Consider the following 24360-nt stretch of genomic DNA (forward strand, 5'->3'; position numbering starts at 1 on the left):
ATTCCCACAAGACTGGGGCTGAGTGGTCATGGGCTTTTTTGAGCTGGGCATGGACACTCTGACCTGCCACCATCTCCACTGCTCCTGATTGCTTCTCTCTTTTCCTACCTGCCTGGCCCCTGTAGGTATTTGTATTTGCAGTTCAGAGCTTAAAGGGAAAGAAACTAGTAATTAAAATAAAATAATGAAAGTAAAATAGGATTTAATGATTTGGCCTGTCTCTCTCACCATTGAGGATTCACATCTTCTTGTCTTTTCCTGAAACCTTAGAGCCTGGTAAACAATCACGGGCATTCCTATCAAATTTGTTCTGTTTCTGGGTTTTTTTTTTTATCATATTGCTGTGAGTCCAAAAACCTGAGTCCAGGTTCTGCTCCTTCTAGCTAACTGAATAAAGAATTTTAGGAAATATCTCCCGGTCCCTGAGCCTCAGTCCCCCCCACCCCCCGCCCCGTAAAAGAAGAGCGAGGGTCCTGGCCTGCTGGTCTTCCAGTGTTTGTGAAAACTCAGGCAAGATAACATGGGTGAAAACAATTTATAAGTTGAGGGCGAGTCACTGTAGCAGGGGGCAGAAAGCCACTGGGATCCCAGGCTCTAGGTGGGCCTGAGACCTCACCGGGAAGCAGAGCTCAGCCTCACCTGGGGACTGGGAAGCCACTAGAAATTGCTCTTCCCCTCTCTCAGAAACCACATGGGTTCTTTTTACTTTTTCTCTGAGTCAGGATCTGCCTTTTCTGCAGGCTGGATTTCCCTTATTGTTGTTATTCATAAGGCTAAAAAGTGCAACTTCTCCACGACCTCGTATTCTAACCATCATTGGTTAATGACAGTCTGTGTGTCCCTTTCTTCAATTTCTCAAGAGACAATTCCTTAACTGATGTATTGGCTTCCCTGGGGCCCAGTGACCACTCAGGGGACCAACCAAGCCATGATGCTTCTGCCTTGGGTGGGTCTGCTGCCAGTTGTTCCAGCAAGTGGGGTGGAAGGCTCTTTGGGCCACGCGAGCCAGCTCAGTGACAAACAAATGGTCTTTCCCGGTTGTGGGCCTGTGTGCTGCTCCACAAAACCTATTTAATCTGTGGTTGCTGCTAGCTTCTGGGCTCCAAAAGAAGGCAGAGGGGCTGAGGAACCAAGAGGGGGTTTCGGTGGCTGCTGGCTCGGGTGCGCATAAGACAAAAGGTTTTGAGTAGTGAAACATCAATTCATCCAAAATATTTTCCCTCTTCCATTTCTCTTGTTTACTTGGTAAGCAGAGAAACAGAGCAGGGAATGTTCTGGTACAAATACATAGCCTGAGGAAGTCAGAATTTCTCCAGCTGCCAGGAATGTCCCAAACAGAGCCCTGAGTGTTCAGTATGGTCCGGGGACACTCAGAACCTGCTTGGGTAATTATGGAGACCAGGGGTCTAGGCCTAGTCCCTGCCAGTCTGCAGCTGGGTGATGAGGGGTGAATAGCTTCACCTCCTGGCGTGTAGGTGTCCCATCTGTAAAAGACAGAAATGCTGGTTGACCTGGAACTTGGACCCTTACCTGGGGTTGGTGCTGCAAACCTGGACCAGTTACGAGGAGATTCACTCACATGCGAAAGAAACTCAAGAGTGGCCTGAACACCTGAGGTTTTAATCTTTGAGGCAAAGCAACAATGAAACCATCAGGCACCGGACTCCTCCTTCTGGTGTCTGATGCACCAGCCCTGGTGATGTCCTTATCTCATGGGACAAGATGGCTGTCAGAACTCTAGCCGTTGGATCCGGGTTTCAGGCAGGAGTCTGGAGACGCGTGCTTTTCTGTAATTCTCTCCCCTTCAGTGTTTTCTGAAGCTGGGGGCTCACTTCGGAGGATCAGGATACAGCGAAAGTGCTGTCACTCCTGAGTGGGTTACAGAAAGATTAGCCTCTCTGTTCTCTCCACCCTCCCCTCCCTTTCCCTTCCTCCTCCTCCTCCTCCTCCATCCCTCCCTTCACCTGGTCTCTTTCTCTTTGTCTCCTCATCTCCCTGCTGAGGGAACTCTGTGGGGATGCCCAGGAGGCAAGGGACTGAAACTTGCTAGCAGCCATGCAGATGAACTTGAAAGCAGATTCTTGAGCCTTGAGAGGACAGCAGCCCTGGCTGACAATTTGACAGCAACGCATCCTGCTCAGTTGTCACCTGGATTTTGGACCCACAGAAGCTTTGTAATAAGAAATGCTTGTTGTTTTCACCAACGAAATTTTGGGGTGCTTTGTTATGCAGCCTTGGGAAGCTCATTCCCTCTGCCCCTGCCTTAGGGCCATCCAGTGAGCCTTGGGTACATACACAGCCACCCAACGGCAGCCTTTTGGGAAACTGGACTTAGAGCCCCTGATTCTCCCAGGTGGCTCAGAAGCAGCATTTGGAACAAAGTTTTGCTTAATTTCCTGTCACTTGGATACTTTCCTAAAACTTGCTTGGAGGAGAAGAGTGGCAGCAGAGTAAGTCGTCCCCATACCGAGCAGAAGGGACTCAGTGCGTGTCCCGGGAGACTGCTGCTCTGTGCGTGCCAGGGCATTTGACCCTGTGCTCTAGGGCATGGGCACAGATCTGGCACAGAAGTGGCCTCCAGCAGGCGCCGGCTGTGCTTGCCCTCTCTGGCCCGGGCCGTGCTTGGAAGCAGCTCTCTGGCTCCGGGGCCTCCATGGCCAGCATCGGCCTCCATCAGAGGCCAGTACACATGGTGCCTTTGTGCAAATCACACAAAGGCACCCTTCCCTGGGTGTTGACACCATGCCAGGGGACTGGAACAGGCTGGCTTTCTGTCCCCCTGTCTTCCTGGCCTCTGTGCAGGGCACAGGCTGTCCCACCATAGGTGATGACACTGCCCCTGAGGACCAGTTTCACCAGAAAGAGGATGATCAACACACCACCCTGGTTCTTTTATAGGGTGTGCAAAATGCAGAAAAGGGACCTTCTTAAAATAAGGCTTTCTTGGTTTTTCACCCTGGAGAGCCTGCAGGAAAAAATAGCTCACAAAACTGCATGAGGAGTGTGATACTGTGAATTAATAATTATAGGCACGCACACACACACACAGAGACACAGAGACACACACACAGAGACACACACACACACAGAGTGATTTCTCAAACTGTCATCATTAACTGGCTGATCATCTCTGGATAGTGGAACTTTGGATCTTGTTTATTTTCTCGATAATTCTTTCTGCACTGTTTCTTTTTTTTTTTTTCAAACACACATTGTAAAGCACATATTGTAAACAAAAACTCCCAATAAATTCACTTTTCAGTGTGGAGGAAAAGTATATTTTCATCTGCACAGTATCTTTCAGCTTATCAAGTGGTTTGATATTAAAATCTTATAGCTACCCTAGGAACAAAACGGAATCATCCTCAATTCACAGATGTAGCAACTGAGGCCCAGAGAGGTGGAGTGATTGGCTCCCCATGGAGAGACTCTTCCGGTGTACCTTCTTCTCCCCCCTCCAGCCTAGACAACTTGGCATCGTCTTCTTCCCTCTCAGTTTTCCCATCTGTAAAATGAGGCTAGTGATAGCATCTGCCCATGGGTGGTTGTGAGATTTGAGCATGGTGTGTGTGTGTGTGTGTGTGGCATTGAGTCATTCCCAGCTCCTGGCCGTGCATCCTGCAAGCATTGGCTATTCTTGGGAGGCTTTGGAGTGTCCGTCTTCCATCTCTGGGTCTGTTTCATCAGGTGAACAATGAATAGGTTGGACTTGGTCACAGTTGAAAATTCAGCATTTCAATTCTCTGCCTGCATTTGAATTCTCGTCCTCTGTGTTGCTATTATGTAAAGCAAAATTGATTTCAGGAAGGTTCTCATTCATTCATTTCTCTGTTCCATGAATTTAAGAATGATCTGTAGGTATGAGTGTCTGGAGAGTGGGGGCAGGGAGCTCCTGGCAGGGGAAGGGTGGGGGAGCACCGGCATGGTGTGCAGGGGGCAGCCTGGAGGATGGCATGGGAGCAGAGTGCATGCCAGGGCATGGCTGACACCTCTTTCTGAAGAGCGGTGTCCTGCTCCCCGCTGAGCCCCCACATCAGGTTGCAGGAGAGCTGAGGAGTCCCTCATTGGTGTTTTCAAGGCACACACCATACCCTCAGTCCGTTTTATATATCCGTTTTGCTCACTTGTGTTGGGCTCAGAAACATGAGACAAGTGTCAAGTTCATGGCACGCCATAAATCAGGGGCTTGGAATGGCTTTTCCGTCTTTAACACTTCTCTGGGAAGCCTGTGGGAATTCCTTGCCCTGGCTGGGCTGATGGTGGGAGCAGGGATGGCAGGCTGCTGCTGGCATGAACATTCTGCATGTGCCACTTTGCAGTTGACGAGGGAGGTGCAGATGCATAATGTTGGGGCTCAGGGTGCCTGTGTCACGGGGAAATGTGGGCCTCTTGTCTAGGATTGCCAGCCAACTTTGACATGATCTGGCTAGGGACAGTGTCCGGGCCTTTATTAACTAGCTGGACATGACATGCCCTTTGCCTTGGTGGCATTGTGCTCCTCGGGTGTGAGGTGACAGGTCAACAACATTGACTGCCAGTGAAAGCCATTTTTACTGTTTTTTGATTCAGGAATGGAGAAGACATAAGTAAAAGAAGCATAGAATGGAAGTTGCTGATTTGTTAAGGAAGCCCCCTCCCCTCCCCAGCTCCCCATCCATTTTTCTTAACATCCTGTTTGGGGGTGCACTTGGTGTCTGGGTCCCTCCACCCCATGCATTCTTTGCCCATTCATCCTTCAGGGTGCTCTGCGGCCCCAGTGACCTGCTTCTATGATTCCCCCTTTGTGGCTCCCTCCTAGCCACGGTTTGGAGACCTAAGCATGCAGGCAGTGTCCTTTGTGACCTTGGGCTAAGCCTCCTTCCTAGCCTCTCCTTGAAGTGATCCTGTTCCCCCCATGCTTGAGGCTGTCAGAGATGGAGAGCATTTGGAAATCATTTTTCTTGCCTAGAAAAAAATGAAGAATTTTTCTTAACACAACCTCATCTCAAACAGTGGTGTCTAAAACAAAGGGCAGAGACTGTCTAGCTGACGGGGTTGTGGTGGGGTGGGGGGACCCAGAAGAGCCCTACTGTCAGGACTCCTTAAAGTCTTTTCCTTGATCGTGATGAGGGTCCCCAGAACTTGGTGGAGGAGTTTGAAACCATTGATTTTTTTTTCCAGTTCTCTCCTGTTATGTAGAAGTTGGTTTACTTGTCCAGGGTCTGTGAGCTGGTGTATTGCAGATTCAGGACTCAAAATCATTTCCAAGGTCAGGGGTGGTGACCTTGCCCACAGGTCTTCCCATCCCCACTCCCAAAGTCCCTGTTTTTCAGATTGTAAACCTCCTTGAAGTGGAGTTTGAATTGTCCCCAGGCAAAGTTCTTTCCACAAGGAGCAACTAAAGGGAGATGCTAAGTAAATTTTCCCATGTGTCTTTTCCCTAGTCAATAATAGGTCCTTAGGGACCAGAGAGCAGCCTAATAGCTAGATTACTCCGGGTGTCATCAAAACTCATGATCTTGACAGGGAACCACTTCTGATTTGAAGGTTTATTGAAGAGTTAGCTCCCCTTGAAACATCCTCCTACTCTTAGGGATTATTTTCCTCCCAAGTGGACTTCCTGACACAGGATCAGATTAACCTGTGGAATTCCATCTTTTCTGGTTTAATGAACTTTCACGTTGTTCCGAGAAACTCTACTCCAGCAGTCAGGGAGCCATAAAGCTGGAGAAGGTGTCTTCCTTGCAGTCTCCTGCAGGATCCTCCTGGGTCAGTTCCAGGTGGAATCTGGTGGGAACTGACTCTTCTCCACTCACCATGATGAAAGGGAGGACTGAGATCCTCACAGTGAGTGTTTCCATCCACGACCACCTGATGATGTGGACTTTAATAAGTGGGACAGAGGACGTGGGTTTGGCAGGAAGTAGATTTGAGCGCTTGACTAAAGCTCTGAAAACACACTGTCTCACTGATGATGATGGTGGTCGCTAATGCTAATTTTTCAGGGACTAGATATTTACGGTAAGTGGTCTATAAGCACGACTTTTAAAAATGATCCCCGTAACAATCCCGTTTGACAAATCCAAATGATATTCATTTTATAAGTGAAAAAATATTGGAAGCTCAAAGACTGTAGGTTATTGTTCCTTGTTTTATAGCCAGAAAATGCTGATGGCCTAAGAGCAGGGGCTTGATTACAACCATCTACATGACACCATCTCTGTGATAAAGTTTAGGAAACAAATAGAGTTAAATAAGTGGACAGAGTTAAGCTGAGTCAGAATTAAAGGAAGAACATACCCCACTGCTGTGCTTCATACCATATTCTCACCTCTAATTCCACATGTCCCTGTTTTATAGATAGGACAACGAGGCTCAAGGCTCCGGGAGATTCAGGATTGCCATAGGAAGTTGGATTCAATGGCAGATGTCACCTCTTTGTTCCTCTGCCTGCCCACCAAAATAAAGCCAGAGCCTTTGGGCTCTCAGTGTGTGATGACACACAGACCTGAGAGCTTTACTCTATTCTGTTTTTCAGAATCAATTTCACATTCCAGTTTTAAATAAGAGAGAGCGAACCCCACAGCACTGTCAGACTCTGAAATGACCATTGGGGTTGGACTGGACATCCATATTGGTTCCAGATAAACCTCACCCTTGGCCAGAGCTGATTGGTCCAGGTTAGACACCTGACCACAGGGTGGTCATGCAGTGGGTGTTTAGCAACTTACTAGATTCTCTGTGAAAATCTGGACTGTCATGTGGAAACTGGAGTGAATTGGTTTTGGGCTTTTGATCCAATGATGAATCAGAGTAGAGGAAAAAACTGAAGTTGGTCCCCTGTGTGCTTCTAGTTCAGACTACTCTTTCTGAGACCCATATGAGAGATGGGAGGGGAAAAGGCTTTGAAACAAAGAATTCCAACAATATTGCATCCCTGGGTCCCTACCAACTTGCCCAGGGACCTTGGAGAGAGGAAACCCAAGGTCAGGGAGGTTGTGATTTGGCTTCCCAACCAGTGGGTGGCAGTAATGGCCCTAAAACCTGGGTCCTAGGGCTCTGGCAGAGGGGAGGGATAATAGGAAACGAGAGAGAAGTCTGTGTTTCCCATTTGTACCAGGCAATTGGAAGGGAACAATCTACTTCAAAGAGATAAGCCTGGATTATGCATTCCCCTAGCGACATGAAAGAAAATGATCAGATCTACTCCAAATGCAGATATTTCATAGTCAGCATTAAACTTTGGGTTCGATTTACCAATAGGGCTAGAAAGAATGCATCCACGGGATTATTTGCAAACCTATTCTGTTTCTTAAGAGTTTTTGAAAGTCTCCCTCCCTAAAAACTGAGATGGAGAGGGGAAAAAAAAGGAGGCCTGGATGCAGCGATGACTTCAAGCTGAGCTGAGAGATTCCTTCCCTGCGTTTTTGGCTTGAACTGCTCGCCTACCCTGAGAAATGCACTGTGTCCACTCACAGGTTATTTTCCTCCATCGTTGATGAGGTTGGATACTGGCAACTCCGTTTATAGTCCGCTGTGGGATTAGTTACGATTCTGTGTAACACAATCGTCATTAAACACCAGCTCAGGAAAGCTGGAACTGTTTAGATTGTCGTTACCACGGTGACGAGTGACCCATTGGTCCCGTGACCAGTAATACCTAAGTAAGAGTGCTTGAGTCTCCCGTGTGACGTTAGCGGTGTTTCCTCTTTCTCCCGTTGTGTTGTTGCTGTCTTTTAGCAGGTTGCGTTTGCAGGAGCTCACGTCAGAGCTTCAACATGCCCAGACACACTCGGGGAAGGGCAGGGAGTGAGGCAGCTCCAGGCACAGAGACAGGGGAGGCTGGGTGCTGCTGTCACCAGGCTAGGAGGTCCTGTGAGGCCAAACAGACCCTGCCCCTGCCCTGCCCCTGTCTTGTCGCTTTCTCTTGGGCTGGGCTCTCTGAGTGTTCCTCTTCCAACTAGCTCTGTTTGGGCTCTAGTCCCTTCTGAACTTGAGAACACAGCCCCAGCCCCTTGGAGATCCTTTTTGATCTTACACTGTTGTTTAATCCAATGTTTGGCCCTCTGGGCTTTTTGCAAGTTTTGAGCCTCAGCCCTGCCTGGGGGCAGGGACATGCTGGTCTTGGGCTTCCACTCGTGCCACACAGTATCAACCGCTCCAGCCTCGTTCTCAGGTGTCCCTGCCCCTCCTCACACTGCGCCTTACTGGAAAGCCCATACCTTGGGCCCCCACCATCGGCTGAGCCTACTCCTCTGCCCCCTCTTTGCTTATGTCTCGCCATCTGATTAGTCCTGGTCGTCCACTGTTATCTGGGCTCCCAACTCCCTCACCCCCACTGCCCCAGAACCTTCCTAGTCTCCATGGGCCTGGCCAGCTCTGGCCTTTCTCTGCCACCTGTTCTTCTGGACAGCTCTTAAGACACAATTGGTTTCTCTTTTCCTCTGTCCAGTGGGCAGATAATGAGGCACTTCCTGAGAAAGTGAGCCCAGGCACAGCCACAAAACTTTGTCTTGTTTCCTTGGGGCTTTCTGATGGCCTTTATAAAAGAATTCACAAAAAACCCAGGCCCAGCCGTGGGGGACACCATCCCTACCCTCCGTCCTGGGGTCCCATGAGTGCTTCTCTGGTTTTGGAGAATCAAATAAATTCCTTTGTTCAAGAAGCATTATTGCTCCTGTTTGATTTCCAAAGTCAAGTTCAACGCCTTCTCAAATCTGTCCTCAGCATGCCTGAGCAGCCTGAGTGCAGTTTGGGACCATTGGGAGACGGCTTTGTTTTGCCTCCACCCGTCCGGTCCCTCTGAAGGTGCTCATCAGCAGGCCTTCTCCCACCGTGGGCTGCTTCTCCCACCCATCCCTTGCCGGTCAGCATTGGCCATGAGCCATATTTCATTTTCAGGAGTTAGAAGCTCCACCCGAACTGAAATCTTAGTGCACATCCAATTCAGACTGCTTCTTCTTCCTCTTCATCTCCACCTCAGACCTGGCCTGTGGCTGGGGGACTCATTTCATGGCATTCTGACCGCCCTGGGCTCTGACAGACCCTGGGACTCACCCTCCACATCTCAATTCAGCATATGGCTGGTTCCACGTTCTCCTTTAGACCTCAGCTTCAGGGTCTCTGGCAATCCCTTTGACCCTTTTCACCATTTAAACTAGTTTGTCATTTATTTGTTTATTATCATTCTATCTGAATTGTGGTCTTCTTCTCCCATAGTACTATCAACTCCCAGAGGCAGGGTCTGTGTTTGTCTTTTTGAGTTCTGTGCCCACAGCTCAGCTCTATGCCTATCAGTGTGTTAGCTAAAAAATGCTGGTTTTGGGGCTGGGGATGTGGCTTAAGTGGTAACACGTTCGCCTGGCATGCGTGGGGCTCTGGGTTCGATCCTCAGCACCACATAAAAATAAAATAAAGATGTTGTGTCCACCGAAAATATTAAAAAATTCTCTCTCTCTCTCTCTCTTTAAAAAAATGCTGGTTTAATTAACAATGAATTTCCACTTGAAATCAAATTCCAATATTGGATCTAATGACCAACATAGCTGGAAAGTTAGGAAATTACTGACATTTGACTTTCTTTGTTCTGGAAAAGAGATAATTTCATATCGTTCAACCTACTATTTAAAACATGCCCTTTAAATCAGCAAGATCAAAGAGGGTTCCTCTCACTACCCATAGCAACAATAACAACCATAAAAACACGGTAAGACCCAAATCCTAGAAACTAAGGAATTTATGCAATCTTCCCATGTCAAGAAAACTATAAAACTCAGAGAATTCTTAAAGCAAACTTGGTAATTAGCATGACGAGGATGTTTCAGGGCAGGAAGATGTGGTATGATAAAATTCTTAGTTCTCTCTATAACAAATGTAAATATTCACTTTCATCCCAATTTGAATGTTAACAGAATTTTGAGAGCACCTCGACACACTCAAATACACAGATCTTCTAAGGAAAAAAAAAAAAAGACCAGCCAGAAGTCTTCCAAGAAGGAAATGTGTAGGGAATTTCTATGCTTGATGGAAAACAAGCCATCATGCTGCAATAATTAAATCAGTATGACAGAGGCCCAGGAATAAGCTGACATGAACGGAGTGAAATAGGAGCTCAAGAAACCAGAGTAATTTTGCACAGTAACTTCATGTAAACCACTGGTGGCATTCAAAGCCACATAAGACAGGATGTACCTTATAAAGTGCTTTGTGATAGCTACTGTTTTTTTCTTTTTAAATTACATTTCTACCTCCAACCTTCACCAAGCTAAATTTCAACTGGGTTAATTTAAATGTTTTTATAAGTTATTAAGCCACAAGTATTCTAAAAGAAAATACGAGAAGGTAGTTATTTAATTGCACATAGAAAAAGACTGTTTATGTGAATAAATGAAATATTAGACTTCAAAGAAAAAGTTTGATACATTTAATATATAAACAAGGATAAACTTCTGTATATAATAAAATGTCACAGAATTAGAAAAAAGCTATCATGCTCGGAAAACATTTTCAACATGTGATAGAAAAATAGCTGAAATTCTCAATATAGAAAGAATTCTTACAAATCAAAAGAAATAGATAAAAATCACCATTGCAATGGGTATAGGACATAAACAAGTAATGCAATGAGAAATATGAATAGTTAATGAGCTTGTATGCAAAGATTAAATTAACCAATACAGAATTTACCCTGACTTAAATTATTCTTGCTTTGTGAAATGATACATATTTCAGACAATTTGAGTTGTTCTTTTTGTTTGTTTGTTTTTGTTTTTTCTTTTTGTGACCCAAAGTTGTTTGTAATTATCATTGATCCATAATTTGAATTAAATTATGGACTATATTACAAGCTATTGGTCCTCAATGTGGAATTGGCTAACTAGTGGAGGAAGTATTTAGGGCTGATATGTCCCAGGTATTTCAGATTCAGAAATTGGTGAATCTGTTACATTGCCATGAAACTGTTTCTTAACCTCTGATTTTGGAGAATCAAATAAATTCCTTTGTTCAAGAAGCATTATTGCTCCCTTTTGGCTTCCAAAGTCAACTGTTTCTTTTTCTTTTTTTTTTGAATCAACAGTATGTGTATTTATTTATTTTTTAAAAATTTTTTTATTGATTTATTTTTTTAAACACGACAGCAGTGGAATGTATTACAATTCTTATACACATAGAGCACAGTTTTTCATATCTCTGTATATAAAGTATGTTCACATTAATTCATGCCTTTATACATGTACTTTGTTTTTTTTGCATTACAATTCTTAATACACATATATACTACAATTTTTCATATCTCTGTTTGTATATAAAGTATGTTGACACCAAATTGAAGTCTTCATACATTTACTTTGTATAATGATGTCCATCACATTCCACCATCCTTGTTATCCCCTGCCCCCTCCCTTTCCCTCCCACCCCTCTGCCCTATCTAGAATTCATCTATTCCTCCCATGCTCTCCTTCCCTACCCCACTATGAGTCACCCTCCTTATATCAGAGAAAATATTTGGCATTTGTTTTTTGGGGATTGGCTAACTTCACTTAGCATTATCTTCTCCAATGCCATCTATTTACCTGCAAATGCCATGATTTTGTTCTTTTTCAATGCTGAGTAAAATCCCATTGTGTATATATGCCACTTTTTTTTTTTATCCATTCATCCACTGAAGGCATCTAGTTTGGCTCCACAATTTAGCTATTGTGAATTGTGCTGCTATAAACATTGATGTGGCCGCGTCCCTGTAGTATGTTGTTTTTAAGTCCTTTGGGTACAGTCTGAGGAGAGGGATAGCTGGGTCAAATGGTGGTTCCATTCCCAATTTTCCAAGGAATCTGCATACTGCTTTCCATATTGGCTGCACCAATTTGCAGTCTCACCAGCAGTGTATGAGTGTGCCTTTCCCCCCACATCCTTGCCAATACTTATTGTTGTTTGTCTTCATAATAGCTGCCTTTCTGACTGAAATGAGATGATATCTTAGAGTAGTTTTGATTCGCATTTCTCTGATTGCTAAAGATGATAAGCATTTTTTTTTTTTTTTATATTTGTGATTGATTGTATATTCTCTTCTGAGAAGTGTCTCTTCAGGTTCTTGGCCCATTTTCTGAGAAGTGTCTGTTCAGGTCCTTGGCCCATTTGTTGATTGGGTTATTTGTTTTTTTGGTGTTTAGCTTTTTGAGTTCTTTATATACCCTAGAGATTAGTGCTCTATCTGATGTGTAGGCTCTCTGATCACCTCACAGATTGTTTCTTTTGCTGAGAAGAAACTTTTTAGTTTGATTCCATCCCATTTATTGATTCTTGGTTTTAATTCTTGCATATAGGAGTCTTACTAAGGAAGTTGGGGCCTAATCCCACATGATAAAGATTAGGGCCTACTCTTTCTTCTATTAGACTCAGAGTCTCTGGTTTAATTCCTAGGTCCTTGATCCATTTTGAGTTAAGTTTTGTGCATGGAGATAGATTGGGGTTTCTTAGCCTTTGAAAGCTTTGACTATGAGCCTGTGGAGATGGAAGCATTGGGGGAATGATACGGACGACCCGGGATGTTGGCTTACAAGTCCTCATTCTGTCCTCAGTAAGGTTCTGTAAGAACAGGGCAGACTTTAGCTGAAGGTGGATCATCTGAATGTAAGAAAGAGAAGAAAATACAGCTTTGCTAGAAAAAATTCCTTCTGAGTGTGAACTACTAGGAAGTCCCATAACTTGGGGGTTTTCCAGGGTTGGAAAAGCTGAATGATATATTCCAAAAGTAAGACAACTGAGGTAAGGAAATGGAAGTATCAGCAAGAGAGAATTGATAATATTTGGGAAAAGCCTTCTTTCTTCCCTAATACATTCTTTTTATTATATTTTTTTTTTTGAGTTGAATTTTTCAGTTAACCAAAGTCGATAACATCTTGAATGATTTAAGAAAAATAGCAAAATATTGGACACAAATAAGATGTCCAACAACAGGGGATTATTAGGTAGATTTATACAATGGGAACATGCATTGCTCATGACATTTAGAATGGAAAAATAAGGTTATAAAATTGTTATACTAGGATTGGGGATTGGAGGGGGATCTTTTGGCATCTTTTAAAATGAAGAGTTGCTAAATACCAGTTACTGCTGAGCGCTTTATCTGCACTAGTGTCTATCCAGATGCACTCTGAGGGGGGTGATGCTCTTACTCTATACAGATGAGGAAACTGAAGCTGAGATTTCATAACTTGCTTAAGTAACTGATAGAACAAATAATTCAAGTTCGGGTTAGTTTCATTCTTGGGCATGCATGAAAACCGAGCTGTTTTTGCTTTCTCAATCTCTTTATTTTCAAATTTTAATCTTTTATTGATTGCTCCCAGGATGGTAGGCATCCTTTTAAAATTTACTTTATTTCAGTCCTTTTCTCTTGTGACCAATTATGGCGGTGTGATTTAGGCTTCACATGTGATAAAAATTCATGGAGCTAAACACATACATGCACACACACGCAGAAGTGAGTAGAACTGAACTGAGGAAATAGGAGTAAGATCAATAGACTATAACGAGTTAATATGCTGGTCACGATAGTTTCCATCATTTGGCAAGGTGTTAACATGGAGGAGATTGGGTAAAGGGTACATGAGATCTCTCTGTATTATTTCTGAGTGTGAATATACAAGTATCTCAAAACAAACAAACAAAGTTTGATTAAAAGCTAAGTTAAGGAGAGACCATAAGTACTTAATTTTTTAAAATCATGTCAACAAATGCTGTATTACATGAAAGAAGCCTATCTCCTTAAAGCTTTAATACTCAAGGATTAATACTCTTTTGAGGTTAGTTCATTCATAATGTGGTTGCAGGGCCGGGGCATGGGAGGATTAGATCAACTCCAGATAGAACAAAGGGGAAGGAGGGGAAGGGTGGGTGATGGGGGTAGGAGAGAAGGTGGAATGGGATGGACATCATTACCCTAAGTCCATGTATGAAGTCATGCATGGTGTGACTCTACTTTGTGTACAGCCAGAGACATGAAACATTGTGCTATATATGTATAAATAAGAATTAGAATGCATTCTGATTTCATATATAACAAATTGAAAAAAAAATGCATAGCCAATTTATCATGTATTAAGTTGTGTGGGGTATCAACAAAAAAATAGCCTTTGGAAATATGTGTACTATCCATTATGGGAGGTCAGGTACATTAAAATTGATTTATAATAGATGAAAAATCTATATTTTGCATCTTTTATTCCAGATAAATACTGCTATTACAATAGTGTAAAGGTTTCTCAAATAATGGGAAACATTTTTCCTATATCTAAGAAGACCCTCCAATGGTTAAAGTTAATATATGAAAACTTCTGTGGTTAATATAGAGAAATTTGGTTCTGAACTTTGTCCCTGAATTACCCTTCACCACCCCAAACACCTTAAAAATTAATTTGTACCATTCACATGTGTTTGTATTACCTTGTATGGCCAATTTTCTCCTTCTTTTAGTGTTTTTCAGGACATAGACACTTGTAAGACACTTTTCCACAGTATTCACTGGGCAAACCATTGAGGGCACATAGTGATGGGCTAACAGTTGCCTTTTTTTTTTTTTTTTGGTGGAAGAAGCTAAGGTGTTCTGAGGTTCTCTGATTTGCTGGTCGTTACATTGCCAGAAAACAATGTCAGGACTGGTCTTGGGATTCCAGGTTTGGTGCTGGTCATCTTTGCATCTCCCCGAGAGCTGTACCAGGTGACTGGAGCACACCTATTCCTAAGACACAGAAACATAAACACCAGAAAGCAGTCAGTCAGGGAACCCACAAGTCTGTAGTTCTCAAAGTGTGGTCCCTGGACCAGCAGTATCTGCAGCCTCTGGGAACTGTTAGAAATGCAAATTCTCAGGCCTCGCCTTGGACCTACTGAATCAGCCTCCTGGGGTGGGGCCAAGTTATCTGTGTTTTAACAAGCCCTCCAGGTGGTACACTCAAGCTTGAGAATCACTGGCCTTGGTAATCATGAGACATACTTCCCCCTACTCCTCACTCAGTCTGACCTGGGTATCCTGCGGCAGGAAGGTGGGGCCACACCTGATACCCCTTTCAGTGGTGCTCTCTCACGCAGCTACATGATCACAAGGAAAACAAGGAGGCCAGTTCACCAAAGTGCTACCGTGCCTTAAATTAAGTTAATGAAGTCTTTGTCTTTCAACACAGGATCAAAGGCTAGAAATGCTTCTTATGTTACCTCGGATTTTCCCCAATTAAACATCTTTTGCCTTCCCACGGAAGAATGGGAGAGATTAGTTTGGACTTCAATTGAGGTACAACTCATAGGGTGCTTTTCTCACATAAAATGTATGAATGAATTCATCCATTGAAATATCACCTATCTGAAATATCATCTGTCTGGTACTGGAAATGCACTGGAGTGGTCTTAAAATAGAAGACACAGACATGTACTTAGGAGATGGCATGATGTAAGCAATGAAAGAACTGGGTACACCCTGTATAAGTAATGTGGAGAGGGCATAGTACTCTGTGTGTGTGTGTGTGTATGTGTGTGTGTGTGTGAGTATTGTGTAGGCAGGCACCATGGAATCAGGGAGGGGTGATGATGTTCAGGATTTCACAAAGGAGGATTTTCTTGAGCTGCATTTTAAGATCAAGGAGTTCAGGAGGTAGACAGGGAAGAGAAGAACATTCCAAGCATATTGAACAGAACATGTCAAAATAAGGAGGCGTGAACTAGCGTGGTGAATCGGGGGAGCCACAGGTGGTTTGGCCTTGGCAGAATTCTAGGTGTTTGGGAGAGCTGACAGCAAGACCAGAGAAGGTCACAGCTATGAACGTATTTCTCACGAGTTTGCTTCTCCCGTGTGCTAATTTTCCAAAGTGTATGACCATGGAACACTAGTTCTGGGGGTTGTGGTAGGTATCTTTTTTTTTTTTTTTAACAGACTTTCTTCTTTACTACCTCCCTCTTTCCTTCCTTCCTTCCTTCCTTGCTTCCTCCCTCCCTCCCTTCCTAGATGTCTTTAGTAAATGTGAAAAGTTCAATACAATTAAATGGATTCCTTTTCTCCGAGTTCTCAGAAATTTAAATGTGCTAATGTGCACCAGGAATACTCAAGGCAGAGACTCAGAGGGCATGGAAACTTCCCGATGAGCCTCCTGGACTTTGGTCAGGGCCACTGAAGGCAGGGGGAGGACTATGTGGTCATCTCCTACTTATGTTAAAATCCAAGCCCTTATCAAGGCTTCCAAAGCCCTGCACGTCCAGCTCAGCCTCCTCCTTGACCCTGCACCTCCCATCTTTTGTTCTGAAACAGCCCCGGTTCTCCATCTCCGTGTTGTCTACAGCTGGGCTCTGGCTACACCCACAGAGGAGTTGCCTAAAACATTCACTCTCTGGTCCTTGATAGAAAAGTATGTCAATCCCTTGCATCATCGTATTTCCACAGCGTCTCCTTGTCTGTCTGTGTCTGTCTTCCGTGACAGGGCTTTTGTTCTGTTTTTGACCTGTTCATCTCTGTGACACCACACTAGCACCAGGTTTGGTATGTAGTATGTTTAATGAAAGAATGAATGAAACTCTTGTAATAATTATCAGGGCTGATTTTTGGTTTCAGATATGCTATCATTTAATATTCATTCCAATCCTGTGGTGGATGATAAATATTCCTCTTTAAAATGTGAGAAAGCAGAGGCTCATAGAAGCCAAGTGATTTTTCCAAAGTAACACAGCTGAGTCCAGATTAAGGGGTGATTTGCTGCTGCTTGTTCCCTGTCCCTCCCTTTGCCCTGTGCTGTCTCACACTATTGCCCTTGCTATCGGATCCCCAAGAGCAGTTTCACTGTGATTCATCTGTCCTCAGTGTAGAAGATCCTACTGGAGGATCTTTCTGTGATGGTCCCTCTCCCTGTCCTAACTCTGAGCTGCTTTCCTTCTTATCCCTGTTATCTCTTCCTTCCCTCTCCTTGCTCACTCCTGCCCCTCTGTGCAGTTTGTGGCTCAGTCACAGGGTGACAGATTTTGAACACTGTGCTCAATGCAGGGTGTGGTCATCTGGATTTTGGTTAGTTCTTCTTATAATCAGAAGACATCAAGTACCTCCAGGTCCATCCACCAGGATGGTCAGACTCTTCCACAACAGTCAGGGCTCTGAACTTGAAGTGATTAGGTAATTTGCTTCTCTGCTCACAGAAGAATGCTCAAGGCCTGGGGAGAAATGTACCTGGCCTCTCCCCAAGGACTCTCAGGGGCTGCCTGAAGATACAGTTTGCAGATAAAAAAGAGACAGAGTACCCCCAAGAGATGATGAAGTCGTTTCTTGCCTGAGAGCAATCTGTTCTTTTGTTGATAACGTATTTGTTATCTTTTCCAATGATAAATTACGTCCTCACTTCAAATTCTTTTTTCCCTGTCCTGGCTTTCGCGTTACTGAAGACTCACGACAGGCCGTCAGTCTTCCTCGTACCTGTTTGATCAGCTGACAAATCCCTCAAACTCATCACATGCAGAAATGTGTTTGGACTTTATTCTCAGGTGAATTGTCATGCGGCACGAGACAATCCTGGAGAAGGGCTGCTGTATAACTAACAATTTGGCTTTTGAAGGAGGTAGGCTATGCAGAAGAAATTACATGAGAACAAAATTCTGATACCTTCTCCACTGAAGTTACTCCACAGGTCCAGATAGGAACCTTGTAAAATGAAATCTGAGGTCGTAAACATGCTTTGCACATCTGGAATCTTGCCTGTGGCAGATATTCTAAAACCCGAGATGCTGTAGTGGAGTGAGGAAAAGCGCCCTTTCGGAATGCCTACCAAGTGTCAGGACTTTGCAGTTTACCTCCTTACAGGATGGTGACGAGGTCATGTCGTCAGTGTTCAGCAAAGACTGAAAAAACCAAGACCCCCCATTCTAGTTTTCTGAACCAGCCCTTGACCATCTCCTGAGTGCACCTTGCTGCCCCTCCAGGTCAAGAATATCAAAAAAGTTTACCAAGAACATCAAATAGCTTCACCCAGGGCACAGGAAGGACTTTGTCCTGTAGAGTGGACTGGCAGAGAGCTCTGAGCTGGTGGTTGGAGCTGGGTTTTGGGGTAATGTTCTGCATCCAGTTGCATCTTTAATATTGACTGAGTGGACACCTTACACAACTAGTATAACTCCACATCGTGTTCAACCACAAAAATGGGAAGTTATACTCCATGTGTGCTTGATATGTCAAAATACATGCTACTGTCATGGATAACTAAAAAGAACAAATAAAAAATTTAAAAAATGAGTATTAACTGATTAGCTATTTATAACTCTGTTATCAACATACAGAACTTATTATTCTGATATTCTTTTTTCTGTTTTGGAAGATGAAGAGTTTCTTTTTTTTAAAGTTCTTCAGTTAAGAGAAGCAATCTTCTCTGGAATGACTTAGCTCAATGGCATTGTTATTAGGAATCAATGGAATGATTTCTTATTTTGAAGGTAGACCCTTCACCTGTCTGTCTACACCTACCTGTCGGTTTCCTCATAGGCTACTCTTCTTCCTGAGAGCTGTGAACCCTAGCAGTGTCCCCATCGCTGAGCATGGATATTGTATGGGGGTCCTTAGGGCTGCTCATCAGCTCTTTGTGGTTCTACAACTTTCTAGAAACTTGTGGCTGAGTGGGACATGTGACTGGTTCTGGCAGGGGTTGGGGTAGAAATGATATATATAATTTTCAACTCAAGGCATTTAATTGTTGGTGATAGAGTCTCTGGAGCTTTCTCCATTCCAGAACAATGAGTGTCAATGTTGTAGAAAATGCCAGTCACTCACTGAGCCTGAGTCCTAGAGTAGCTTTTTTAAATATTTTTTTTAGTTGTAGATAGATACAATACCTTTATATATTTTTACGTGGTGCTGAGGATTGAACCCAGTGCCTCACATGTGTTAGGCAAGGGGTCTGCTACTGAGCTACAACCCCAACCCCCTAGAGTAGCTTTGATGAGCAGGGAGCTTCTCTGACATCCTGCGTTTGGCTTGTACTGTGAACCAGAAAGAAACAGAAGCATTAATTGTTTTAAGACATTAAGATACTGACTTTTTATTATCACTTATAATCTAAATTTTCCAGACAGATACAATAAATACCGAATAAAAAAATCTATTCCTGGTTTTCATTCTCACCACTCTCTACATTGTAAATCTTAATTGGATCTTCTCATTTCTTTTTAATTTGTAAGGGCTCTATTTTCTTTATTTTTTTTTAAAGAAAAATTTATCTGATTGTTTTCATCTATGACCTGTATTTATAGCGAAACAGTGATGTAGGTGGAAGAATATTGGATTTGAAGACGGACAGGCCAGGGGTCCAGCCTGAGCCAACTGCGTTACAGACTCAGGTAGAGGTTAAAGTCATCTCAGTTATCTCCTCTGTACAGCTGGAGCGATGGTGACTGTCATGCCTGAATCCCAGATCACCTGTGATGATCAGATGAGATCAACGAAGACAGCAGCTTTTGTGAACCATAAAGAATTGGTTGCTCTGGAGGAAGAGTTTTAGAGAAAACCTGACTCCACCCTGAACAAGGCTCTGTGCTTGTGTTTGGGATCCACCTCGGCACCTCCTGGGGATGATCTGCCTGGAAATCTGGGCTCGTTTTCTTTGTTGTGGTCACATTTGCATCACCAGCCCTTGGTCCCCAAGGCTCACCCTGCCCTCACTCCCCTTGCCTGGCCATATCTCTATCACTTCTTCTTGAGGACTCATCTACAACTGCTTCCTGGATCTCACCTGCTACCACCTGGTCACCATCTCCAGGCGGTGTTGTTCTACAGGTCTCCTGCTGCAACCCTACAGGAGAATTCAGAAGTGCATCTCCTCCTTTTCAAGCCCTCACTCTTCCGACCTGCCTCTCTCTCAGCAGTGAAGGCAAATCTCCCCGAACCTCACTGAGCTTGCGTCACTCCACTCTCAGAATTCAACACTGGCTCCCAGTTGCCTCATTAAGATAAACTACACATGTTCGCACACACATAATTTTTGTGGCTATTCCAAATGCAACTCATGCTCAATGTGCCAAAATAGCAAAAGACTGAAACAAATGAAAAAAACCAAAGAAACCCAAGATCACATGTTGTTCAATCGCTTCAAGAGAATCACTATAAACGTTTCCATTTTTTCTATGTGTTTGTTTTATCAAGCAGGGCATACCATCTCATTTAGATTTCCCCCTTTAATCATATATTCTGAACATTTTTCAGGTTAATAAATAGATTAATTCAATGAATCAATGGCTTTCTTGTAGTCCATTGAATAGATTAACCACAACTAAATTAATCCCCTATTGTAAAGCATTAGCCACTTTCTATTATAAATGACATTATAAATATATTCCTATGCCCATATCTTATACATATTTGTATTTTATAACATTTCAGGAGGTAATAAATATGTAAGATGGAATTGTTGGGCTGAAGAGTACCCACATTTTAAGACTCCTGACATGTATTGCTAATTGCCTTTCAAAAAGTTAAGTACCAATTTATGGTCCAAGCAGCATACAAGAATTTCTAGTGCTTCTGAACTGCCTCACTGAATTATAGACTTTTCCAGCTTTTACAAGAAACATACCCCATCTAGGACTTTTAGTTTGAGTGTTTTTGATGAATAATATAGTTGAACATTTGTTGTGTACTCTATTTCTTGCTTTGGAAGCTGACTCCATATAGTTTCCTCATTTCTATAGTGTGGGGCTATTTTTTTCCCTCATCACATTATAAGTCTTTTTACTGTATTAAAGATATTAATGCTTAACTCGTCATACATGTTTTCTTGAAGATTTCTAGTTGTCATTGGCTTGCTTTCTCCTTAGGACAAAAATTCTTTATTATCAGATAGCTCAATGTATTAGTCTTTTAAATCTTCTGACTTTGTTTTAAGTTGAGGAACCTAGCTAGGTGTATGTGTGTATGTGTGTGTGTGTGTGTATTTCTTTTATGATATCTTTACAATATAACTCTTGAATCCAACTTTATTTTCATTTACGATGTAAGGTGAAACTGTTAAAACTCACTTTCACATAGCTAGTTCATTAGTTCCACAAAATTTCCCATGGAACATAAATGCTATCTGTGTCACTTTCATAAATTCTTAAGTAGTTATACTTGGGGCCCTTTCTGAGTTTCCCCTTTTACTTCTTTGATCTATCTTTCTCTTTTGGCACATTTACAGCAATATTTTATTCATTGTAGGTTTATAATACATTTTAAAATCAGGTAAGGCAAGTTTAGCCACATTATTCTTCTTTTAAAATATTTTCTTGACAGTTCTCACACATTTATTTTTCTAGCTGAATTATTTTCTCGAGTTCTAAGAATACCATTGTAATTTTGGATGAAAAAGTATCAAGTCTGTAAATGAATATGAAGACTTCCCACCTAGGGTCATAGCATTTCTTTCTTTTTTTTTTTTAGCATTTCTTTTTATTAATTTAATTCTTCTTCTATGCCTCACTATAAAATTCTACAGTTTAATGAATATTACTTGTTAAGTTTATTAGTAGGCATCTTAATTTTTTTGGTTTCCTTAGCTTGAATGAGATCTTCTTAAAATTGTTTTTTTACACTGTTCATTGTTGAGACTATTGAACTCTTTTTAGCAGGCCTAAAGTAAATTCTCTCTCTCTGGAAAAAAAACCAGCATCTGAACATAATTATAATCTTATTTCCTCCATTAAACTACTTCTACCTCTTATTTATTTTTCCTGTCTTATTGCATTGATTAAAACTTCTAAAACAAGGTTAAAAATAACAGTGAGGATTGTCAGGTTTATCATATTTCTAGTGTTTTCTAGTTAAGTAAGTTACTGGCTGTTGCTCTCTGGAAGTTAGCCTTTCTCATGTTAAAGAAATAGATTTTACTTCCCTGGTTTGTTTTATTTTATTTTATTAATCTTGAATGATCATTGAATTTTATCAAACATCTTTTTGGCATCTTTTGCAATGATCATATGGTTTTTCTCCTTTGACCTGTTGATGTGATGAATTATGTTAATAGATTTCCTCATATTAAAGTATCCTGCATTCCTGGAATAAACTCTACTTAGTCATTCTGTATTTTTCAAATGCACGGCTGGATTTGATTTGATAATATTTTATTTAGGATTTTTGCTTCTATGTTTTTGAGATTGGCCTGTAGAGTTTTTTTTTTGAGAGTAGTGTCTGTGCCAGATTTTGATTACAGGGTTTTCTGGCTCCCAAAAATAAGATGAGATGGTTTTCATCTTGAATCAATTAAGTGTCATTCCTAATGTGGATATGAAGGCTCACAGCATGGTGTCATGGAAAGAACACAGGACTGGGAATTACAAGACAGGTTTAATTCCCGACTTTGCCCTGTTTACTCCACAAATTTGGCCAAATCATTTCACCCTCCAAAATTCCATTTTCTTATCTGTATTTTTAAAATTTATTCATTTTTTTTTGCCTGATATTCTTTTTATTATTATAATCATATATTTCTTTATCTTTAAAGTGGGGGATATACTCCGTCTCTGCCTCACCTACTTAACAAGGTCATTGTGACTGTCCAATGAGTGAATGTGGATGGAAATACCTTGTGAAAGAGGGATATAACATCTATGGGATGTTTGTTCCATGCAAAGTGCTGTGAGTGGCATTTTTAGACCAATTGCGTCATTACCAACTATCCTCACCATATTTGCAGTGAGCACTTCTTAGAAGCCTGTAGCTCAGTGGTTTCTGGACCAGCATCATCAGTATCACCTGAGGCTGAGCTGCTAGTGCAGAATCTCCAGATTCACCCCCCTGACTCAGAATCTGCATTTGCACAAAACCTGCAGGGCAATTTGTGATCACATGAAACATCCAGAAACACGGACTGTTCCCACATCCTAATGGTGGCAGATTCGTCAGCATCAGAATAAAATCACAACTATAACATTTGGACATGTCTCTGATGATGGTGGAATTGTTCATGCTTCTGATAATCTGGATGAGATGGCTGCAACACAGAGACAATAAGTGTTAGTCATTGAGAGCAAATGTCATGAATATGCACACAACTTTCTAGTATAAAGTTCATAGTCTTTGGATATGGGGCAAAACTGACCCATCCGTTGTGAGTTATTTTTGTATTAAGTCCAAAATTTAGAAGTAGTTTTAGTGCCTGCAGAGATGCTCTTCTCTGGGGAGATTCAGTTTTATGTATTTCTATCAATCTGAAGGAATTTCTCAGCTGATTCTATGAGCAACCACGGACCTTTTGCTGGAGTGAGCATTACTGTATCATTTCCATGGCCAAGATTACACTAGTCACTCCTCAAGCATGTGTTGGCTTCTATCAAGAGCAAAGGGCAGCATGTGCTAAGCTTCAGTGCATACATTAATATGTATATACATGCAAGTACACACACTTAGAGATTATCCAAGAGCTTGGTAGAAACAGAAACCATGGTGACCAAGGAATCAACAAGAATTCCCTCTGTGGAGTCTTTGGGGATGTGTAATGCAATCAAGGTAACTGTTTGCAGGCTGTGGCTGGCAGTCACCATGGAGACTGGCAGTTGAGTGAGGGAAACCCTCCTGAGTGACGTTGCCAACAGCTGTTTCATTCCTCTGGGTCTTGCACACAAGTAATCCTCTCACATCCTACATAGGAGCGTGGCACAGGTGTGTCTTCCACTAAACTGGGGAAGAAGTTAAAAAAAATCTGAATGATGGAATTCTTCCACAATGAAGAAACTATTTCTCTGAGTCAGAATTTGAATGCACATTTTAAAAAGAGAATGTGGATCATTGCAAAGATGCTGTCATGTTAACCTAAAGTGTAGAACTTTCTGTCAATGTGAAATGATTTCATGGAGTTAGAAGTTTCTTTCTAGCTCAGAAGTTGTGTCTGAAGGCTTTTCCTGACTCCCTGCAGTAGAAGTAATGCTCCTACGGCCACTTGCACCCAGACATTTGTTTTTTTCAGTGGATTACAATATTTTATTAATTACAGTGCAGTTTAGCGATCACCTCTGCTTAACTAGTTCTCCTCCTACTCCACCATGCCTAGGACTGGGTGGATGATCTAAACAAGTGAATGTGACTACTCTGCACAAAGCCACACTCAACACAAAGTGTCTTTATGACTGCATTACTACACACTGCTGTGTGACAACTGACCACACACTGAGGAGTTTTAAAAACCCACTGATTATCTTAATGATTTCTGGGTCAGCAGTCAGGCCCTGGCTTCACTGCTTTGTCTGCTCAAGGTCCTACACGCTGCGCTCATGGTGTTGGCTGGCTGCATTCTCATCTGGAGGTTCGACTGGGGAAGAGTTGTTTCTGAGCTCATCGACTTGTCAGCAGAATCCATCTTCTGGTGTCCTGTAGGAGGCGAGAGTCGCAATCCTCCA

The sequence above is a fragment of the Marmota marmota genome, unplaced genomic scaffold (genome assembly GCF_001458135.2).
Source record: "Marmota marmota marmota unplaced genomic scaffold, marMar, whole genome shotgun sequence".
NCBI lineage: Eukaryota > Metazoa > Chordata > Mammalia > Rodentia > Sciuridae > Marmota > Marmota marmota.